Source organism: Ursus arctos, unplaced genomic scaffold (assembly GCF_023065955.2).
Source record: "Ursus arctos isolate Adak ecotype North America unplaced genomic scaffold, UrsArc2.0 scaffold_23, whole genome shotgun sequence".
Classification (NCBI taxonomy): Eukaryota; Metazoa; Chordata; class Mammalia; order Carnivora; family Ursidae; genus Ursus; species Ursus arctos.
The window spans coordinates 10,092,816-10,101,017 of NW_026622908.1; the positions used below are offsets into that span (position 1 = coordinate 10,092,816).

Sequence of the window (8,202 nt, forward strand, 5' to 3'; positions counted from 1 at the left end):
CCAAAGGCAGACGCTTAACCAACTGAGCCACCCAGACACGCCCAAAAAGGGATTTTTGACCAATGTTGTCAAATGTATAATGTTTTCAAGTAATCTGGTCTCCAAGTTGTCCAATGCAGTCAAGGAAAACCCACATTTGTTTGTTCACTCACTCAAAAAATGTTTCTTTAGTGCCTGTATTTTGTCAGGCATCATCCTAAGTGTTGGGGCTATAACAGTGAACAACACAAGGTCCTGCCTTCACGGACTGTTCGTTCTAGTAAGACAGTTAATAAACAGGAGAGCCCCGGAGGTAATTGAGGGATGAATGTGGGGGCTCTGATACTGACCCTGACCAATACTCAGGGAAAGGAAAAGTCAGTGAAGGTTCTAGGGTATGGAAGTGTGCCTGTAATTTGGAGCCTCAAATGACTGAGGTCATACTTTCTAAACATGTTACAAAAGCACATATTTTTGTCATTTCTGAGAATATCAATTTTATAGTAAGAGTAGGACTAAAAATGGTTTCAGATCTTGATTCATCCGTTTATTAGCTGTGTGACCTTAGATGGACTACTGAATGGTTTTTACTGTTTCCTCATCTATAAGATGAGAATCATATCAGTACCCATCTCATCTCTACCTCATAGAGCTATTATAAGGATTAAAAGATGAGACAGAAAAAACATGGGAAGTACTTTGCACAGTAACTGACACAAATTTAAGAATTAATAAACAGGGGCGCCTGGGTAGCGCAGTCGTTAAGCGTCTGCCTTTGGCTCAGGGCGTGATCCCGGCGTTCTGGGATCGAGCCCCACAACAGGATCCTCCGCTAGGAGCCTGCTTCTTCCTCTCTCACTCCCCCTGCTTGTGTTCCCTCTCTCGCTGACTGTCTCTCTGTCACATAAATAAATAAAATCTTTAAAAAAAAAAAAGAATTAATAAACATAGCTGCCGTATTAGGATTCTTTCTGTTGCAAGTGATTGAACCAAAAGAGAATTTATTGGCCTAATCTCTCTGTGATTTCAGCCGGACTCCCAAGGACGGGTAGTATCTGGACAAGAATGAGTAGACACTGAGGTCTTAAATATGACACGGTTCCAAACACTTTGCATGAATTATCTTAGTGAATCCTCACAACACCCACTGAGGTAGGTACTGTAACCACCCCAATTTACACATGAGGAAAGTAGGGCACAGGGAGCCTAATAGCTAGAAAGTGGCAGAACTGGGACTCGAACCCAGCTGTCTTACTCCAAGGCCTTTGTGCTTATCCCTTCCACAGATTCCTCTGAAGACGTTCATGGCGAATAGATGAAGAGGACAAGGAGAGTTCCAGAGTATTATGAAAATTTTGACTTGTGAGTTACTAAGGAGTTCAGTGGAAAATCGTGTGTTCACTTTTCGTGGCACCGACAGCATCTAACCAGCAGGCACACAGAAAGCTGCTAATAGATATTTGACAACAGATTAATTCATCCCTAGCAATCTCCTTTACTTCTGCGTTCTCCAACATTGCTTAATTGTTTTTTCATTGGTGAACTACCTACCTCGCCCAAAAGTATTAGCCAGTAAACTTACGCATATAGTCATTTCATCTTTAAGAAAAAAAAATCAAAAGAAGTAATAGTGAGCACCCTTATACTACATAAAGATCAGAGACGATTTTCTAACACTGGGGCGGGGGTGGGCAGAGAAAACAAGTTTCCGCCTTCTCTGGCGCCCCCTGGTGCTTTGTGGCGGAAACTAATCAAGGGTGCTGAAGCTGGCAGGAGTTGAGCGGCGTGAGACGGAAACAGCATTTGTTTTCTACGTAGTAAGCACACACCCTTACAGCTCACCCTTTTGTTTTCTCTCTCTGCACGCTACTGTAACCAGTGCCTGTGTCCGGAGTTGTAAAATACTCTGTGACCTCGGCTTCCCTAGTCCCCCAGCCTGTGATCTCCTTTGTCAGTCTGACTTTCCTTCGGCTCCTGTTCCTAGAGACTCACAAGGTGGACAAGAGGCATTGAGGGGAAGGGTGTGTCATGTGAGTTATCTGGCAAGACTGGTCTCGCGGGCCTCTCTCATCTCTCCCTCTTCCTCAGGCCAAGGCTCTGAATTTCCTGAGAAGTCGAAGCTGCAGGAAGTTCTCTTTGAAGAAGACACACCTGTTCTCAGTTCATCTTCCCTTTACTTCAATGGGCTTGTCCTTCAGTGTCTTGCAGAGTTTGTGTTTCTTCACTAATGAAATGGGTCTTTTAGCTCTTTGAGTCCTCCGCGCACCAAAGGACTCTCAGACCCCAGTGTGGGAAACGAACAGAGCTTCAGGAGGTAAAGGCAAGTGACGGATCCCACGGCGCCTTGAAGCAGGTGTCCTGCCCCAGCAGCTAGGAAACACTGAAGCTGGTTATATTTCCAGGTAACTGAACAATTAGTGATGGTGTATTAAAATTGTGAATGATAATAATGGCCGACATTCATTTGGTGCTTAGTAGGTTCTAAATGCGTTGCTGGGTACCCTGCATGCAGCATCTCACTTAATTTTCACAGGTCCCCTGTGAAGTAAGTCATGTTATAATCCCCATTTTACAGACAGGGAAACTGAGGTTTAGAGAGGTTACATGCTTGAGAGACACTACAGCTTTGAGAGACTCCGTGTGATGGTGTTGTTTGAGCCAGAAGACTGTTGTTCCAACAGTCCAGCTCTACCTACCACTTTCTAACTGGGTGACTTTTGGTGAGCTGCTTAACCTCTCTGGGCCTCCGTTTCCTTATCTGTAATATCAAAAATTCCTGCTCCATAAGGATGTCATGGGGATTAAATGAGTCAATACGTACAAAGTCGTTAAGGGTACTTGACATGTAATAAGTACTACACTTTTTTTAAAGGAGTTGTTAAGCTCAGGATACTTCAGGCCACTTATGTGGTCTCCTTTAAGTAAACACTGTGTTTGTTCTCCTTATGGGTATTAGGAAATGGGTCCTGATAACGTGTTCTGCTATGGTGAATTTCTCCTTTGTACAGCAGAGTCATCCGAAAAGCTTTAAAAACCATGGATCTTGATTCAGTCGGTCTAGGGCAAGGCCCAGACATCTTCATTTTTCTGAAGCTTCAGGAGATGCTTTCCAGTGTATTGAGAATGGCAAGTCACTGTCATAGTACTTAGATTTTGTTTTTTAACAAAGTTCTTCCCTGTCATAAGACATGTATTCAGTGTCTGCTGTATGCCAGATACTATGTGCTTTATTCGCATCATCTCGTTGAACCTCCGTGAGTTATGTAATTATTATCAGTCGCACTTTACAGATGGGAAAACCAAGGAAGAGAAAGTCTGAGGAACTTGCTGAAAGCCACTTAGCCAGCTGGCGGCAGGGCCGGGACTTTAAACCAGGTGCACTGATGCCGAGGCAGGTGCACCTAACTACTAGCCTCCACTGCCTTCCCAGGTCTTGTCTAATTGGGACTTCACCAATCATCTGTGCAGTAAGCTGGTTTTGCCATTACCTGCCCCCCCCAAATTAATAGATGAGGAGACTGCAACTAAAACCGTGACCAAATGTATAGCTAGTCAGTGTATCAGCTGGGGCTTATGACTTGAGCTCCTGTGCTCTTTCTGTATTGCACAGAACTTTAAATAACCAAGGATGACAGTTATTTTAAGAAGTTTCTCATATGCATTACTTCCTCCTCTTTCCTGCAGTGATTCTCTGGTCCACGTCTTCATCCCATGGGTTACTCTGGCGAGGGCTTCAACCACAAACCCTCTTCTGTCTTTATCCCTTCTCTGCACACCCCTGCTAGCTTCATCTTCATCCACTAAGTGTAGAGCTCATCATGCAACTCTTTTGCTTAAATGACATTTGTCTCGTTTGCCATCTGTAGTGGGTTGAACGGTGGCCCCCCAAAAGGTGCGTCCACATCTTAACCCCTGTGAATGTCACCTTGTTTGGAAAAAGGATGTTGACAGATGTAATTAAGTTAAAGATCTCTAGATGAGATCGTCTTGGATTATCTGGGCAGGCCGTAAATCCAGGGACAAGTATCCTTGTAAGACAGAGAAGACACAGACACAAAGAGGAGAAGGCCATGTACAGACAGAGGCAGAGAGAATACCGTAGCCATAGCCACCGAATGCCTGGAGCCTCCGGCAACTGGAGGAAGCAGGAACGGTTCTCCCCTGCGTCCTCCAGAGGAAACATGGCCCTGTTGCCACCTCACCTGCAGACTTCTGGCCTCCAGATTTGGGGGAGAATACATTTCAGTTGTTGCAAGCTGCCCACTTTGTGGTCATTTGTTAAGGCAGCCCTAGAACACTAGTGCACCGTCTCTTCGCTTCTTCTTGACTTTTAGGACTCGAGACATCTGTGGCTTCCCCACTCACCCAGCCCGATGTCTCGAATAAACCCTCTGCTCCAGGCGCAGTGCCCCTTTCATGGTCTTCTGTAGGGGACCCTGAGCTCCTTAATGTGCTTTCCCCTATGTTGCTTCCTCTTTACTGGAAAGCAGACATGCTATCCCAACAGAATTCTCCCTTAGAAGGGAGCTGTCTTTTGAGATGGTGTGATGTGGGGAAGGAGATGAGCTCTGCAAAGACATGGGGTGGTATGGGCAGGGCACCTTTGACCATGAGTTCCTTGTCATATTTTCTCCTCTTTTTACCCTTCCCCGTGTTGTCACTATTAAAGAGCACACCTGAGGCTTACTGCTTGCACAAGTCATGCCTCATCCTTGGTCATCATCTGTAAAGTAAGGATATTTGACAAGTCGACCTCTTTCTCTCCTAGGTCTCCTATATAAGGTATAGCAAAATCCATGTACACCAAAAATTTTCTTGAGCACCTGCTAAGTGCTAAAGACTGCCCTAAGAGCTGGGGTTATGGTGATAAGATATAGTGGCTGACCTCATAGGGTGGACTGTTATTGGGTTGATGGATACTGTGCTTGCCCACTTGGACTTGACCAAGGCCACACAGCCATTAAGAGGCTGGCCAGGATTCAGGTCTACTTCTGCCTGACTTCAAAGTTCAGGATTTCCACCATAACTGGTACGTTGGGCAGAGTTTTGGCTGTAAATGATAGTGTGTTCAGATGGAATGACTGAGGAGCATTTAATAAGAGAAGATTCAAAAGGGTGTGGACAAGGTCAAGAAAAACCAAACGAGGGATGGTACTATGTCCCAGTGCTAGCCCCAGCAGGGAGGTTTTGCCACACTTGGGTCTGAATGGGTGATGTCAGGAGGTGGTTACCAAAACCTGAGACAGTACCTATAACTGCAAGGGAGGGTGGGCAGGCAGGAATTGTGCCCTCTAGCAGAGGGTCAACACACAGCAGCGCTTAAGAAGAGATTTGGGAGGATAAAGACCCTAATTTCACACTTCTTCCCCTTTCTATCTCCTGCCTGTGCTTCCCACTGGTGAAATTCCACCAGAAGCCAGAGGCCAAGGGAGACCAGATGATGCATGCCTTAGAGGTCATGTCTGGGGTCACAGAAAAGGATGCAGGGGTGAAAAGTAGATCTGAAGGGACAAATGAAAACTGCCCAGCACACCAGTGTTTTCCAAATGTTACTCATTTAAATACTATCTTCCTGAATTTGTCATATCCCGCATGTACTATATACTCCCTTGTTCTTAATATTTTAAACCATGTTTAATAAACTTTTAAAATTTCCTCATTCTTACATACTATATGAAATGTATTGATAGTAATAAGTATTAATAAATGTACTAATAGTAATTAAAGTAATATGCCACTATCTTAAATTGAAGAAAACCATCGAAAGTACAATGGAAAGAAATCAAGTTTAGTATATTAAAAAAATAATTACAATGATAATTTATCCTAGGAGGTCCTGTGCAGTCTAGACCCCCTCTGCCTCTCCAGTGTCCTCTCCGCCTCCCCTGCCCCATGCTTTCATCCCTCCATTTCAGCCATCTTGATTTTTGACCCCTCAAAACCAGCCACACTCCCGCCTACCACATTCCCTCAACATAGATCACTGACAGGATACACTCCAAAATGCTAGAGAACCTGAATAATACGACAAATAGAGGGCAAGCAGCTAAAAACAAGAAGAACTTCATTTCTTTTTTGCTCCAGTTTGAGTTGATGTTTCAATTGCTTCAAACAGAAAGAGTCTTAATTAAAGTGTAACTAAAAATATAGTTGAAAAGTGAAGATGCACGGATCTCCGATCTTAAAGAATCTCCATTTGACCTAAACACAGAACTACCTTCCAGTTCTGTCTCCCTGAGGCCCGATCCTACAGCAGATCCTATTTTCAGGTTTCTCGGAGATTCTGTCTCTCTTACACAATACGTGTATCCTAACAATATTCACCATCTTTACTCAAGTTAGCATGGGCGAGTCTCTGCTTCTTGGAGCAAAATGAACATAATAAAACACTTCTCATTTTACAGACAACAAAATGGAGGCCAAGATAAATGAACAAACTTCATTTAAGTAAAGGTGAAGTCAAACCTGAACTTGGCAGGTAGGTCTTCTCACCCAGGATCTTTCCTTCCCTTATGCTTTTCTCTTCCCATTTGCCATGGACTTTTGTGGCCTAGGACCTGTCACATTACCTCAAGGCCTTGATGCTTGCCAACTGTCAGAGAAGAAAAGTCATGGGCTTGTCTTTCTCAGAGTTTCCATCTCTTGTCTGTATACTCACTTGGCATTTAGCATGTGCAAAACCCTCTGAAGGTTTTGGGGATGCTTGATAATATTAACACGTACTTTTATTTAGCTCCTCAAGTATTCATGACTTGCCTTCTCAGGTGAGAGTAAATGTATCTGGTATCTGATTCATCTTGGAAAAATCTATAGTGCCGAGCACAGTATTTACCTCACATTAAAAAAATCAGTAAGTACCCATTGGCAAGATTGACTAAATGGATTTTGTATTAGGCAACTGCTGGCTAAGCCGTGGAAACAAAATTAAGGTGGCTCCAACCTGACAGAAGTTTACTTCTCTCCCACTGCCCACAGGAGGGCAGTCCGTCCAGCATGGGTGAGTGTCTCTGTTCTAGGAAGTCATCCAGGGACTCAGGTTCTAACTTCTTGCTCTATCTTCCAGGGTATTGTTCTTCCCATAGTCAGGGCTGGCTCCCTGGCTCACTGGCTCGGAATGTACCACATTCACATTCTGGCCTAATGATAGGAGGAAAGGGAAGGTGAAGGGAAAGGAGGTAACTTCCTTATTAAAATGTGATTCAAGGGGAGCCTGGGTGGCTCAGTCAGTTAAGCATCCAACTCTTGATTTTGGCTCAGGTCATGATCTCGGGGTCATGGGATCGAGCCCCGGGACTTGTTCTTTGTTCAGCGGGGAGTCTGCTTGAGGATTCTTTCTCTCCCTCTCCTGGCCTTCCCCATGCTCATGCTCTCTCTCTCTTTCAAATAAATAAATATTTAAAAAATGCAAAAATAAACAAAATATGATTCAAACAGGCACATATTATCTCTGCTTGCAGCTCATTGGCTAAAACATTGTCACATGGTCACTTTGACTTCCAAGTGATCCTGGGAAATACAGAATCTAAATGGACAGCCATGTGGTCGGATATAACTTAGGACTCTATTGCTAAAAGAAAGATGAGGAGCCATTTGATTATATAACATTCACTAAAAGACTAAAATTAAAAAGATCGATGATACCAAGTGGGTAGGAGAATAAAATGGTATGTTCACCTGAGCAAACTCTTTGGTCATTCCTCTCCTAGGTATTTACCTAAGAGTAATGAAAACATATGTTCACAGAAAGACTGGTACAAGAATGTTCATAGGAGCCTTATTCGTAATAGCCCAAACCAGGAAACAAACCAAGTGTCCATCAACAGGAGAATGGTGCAACATGTTGTGGGATAGTCAAACAACAGAATGTCACTCAGCAATACAAAGGAACAAAGTACTGACACATGAAATAACCAGGGCTGGCTTACCCATTTGGCACAGCAGGCACAGTGCCCAGGCCCATGAGAATGTTCTTATTTCTTCAAAATCAGGAGAAAAAAATGAACTTTTAGGCTGACTAAAACATTTTATTAATATGTTAATACAGACATATTTGTTTTTATACTAATGTAGTTATATAAATTTTTAACTTTATTTTTTATTAAGAAAGGGATCCATGAGGTCACAATGCAGCCCTACAAATAATAGGGATGAGTCTTAAAAGCATTATGTTGAGCAGAAAAAACTTGAGGCACCAAAGAGTATATACTGTATGATTTTATTTAA

The 8,202-nt window shown here is 43.4% G+C and overlaps 1 long non-coding RNA gene across 1 annotated transcript; it reads left to right on the forward strand.

The window, feature by feature from the left end:
• The first annotated feature begins 953 nt into the window (after positions 1-953).
• Positions 954-7,225, forward strand: LOC125282297 (uncharacterized). The gene is made up of 3 exons (XR_008961041.1): positions 954-1,341; positions 2,068-2,381; positions 6,384-7,225. It is a non-coding gene; the product is annotated as an uncharacterized LOC125282297 (long non-coding RNA).
• Positions 7,226-8,202: the final 977 nt, after the last annotated feature.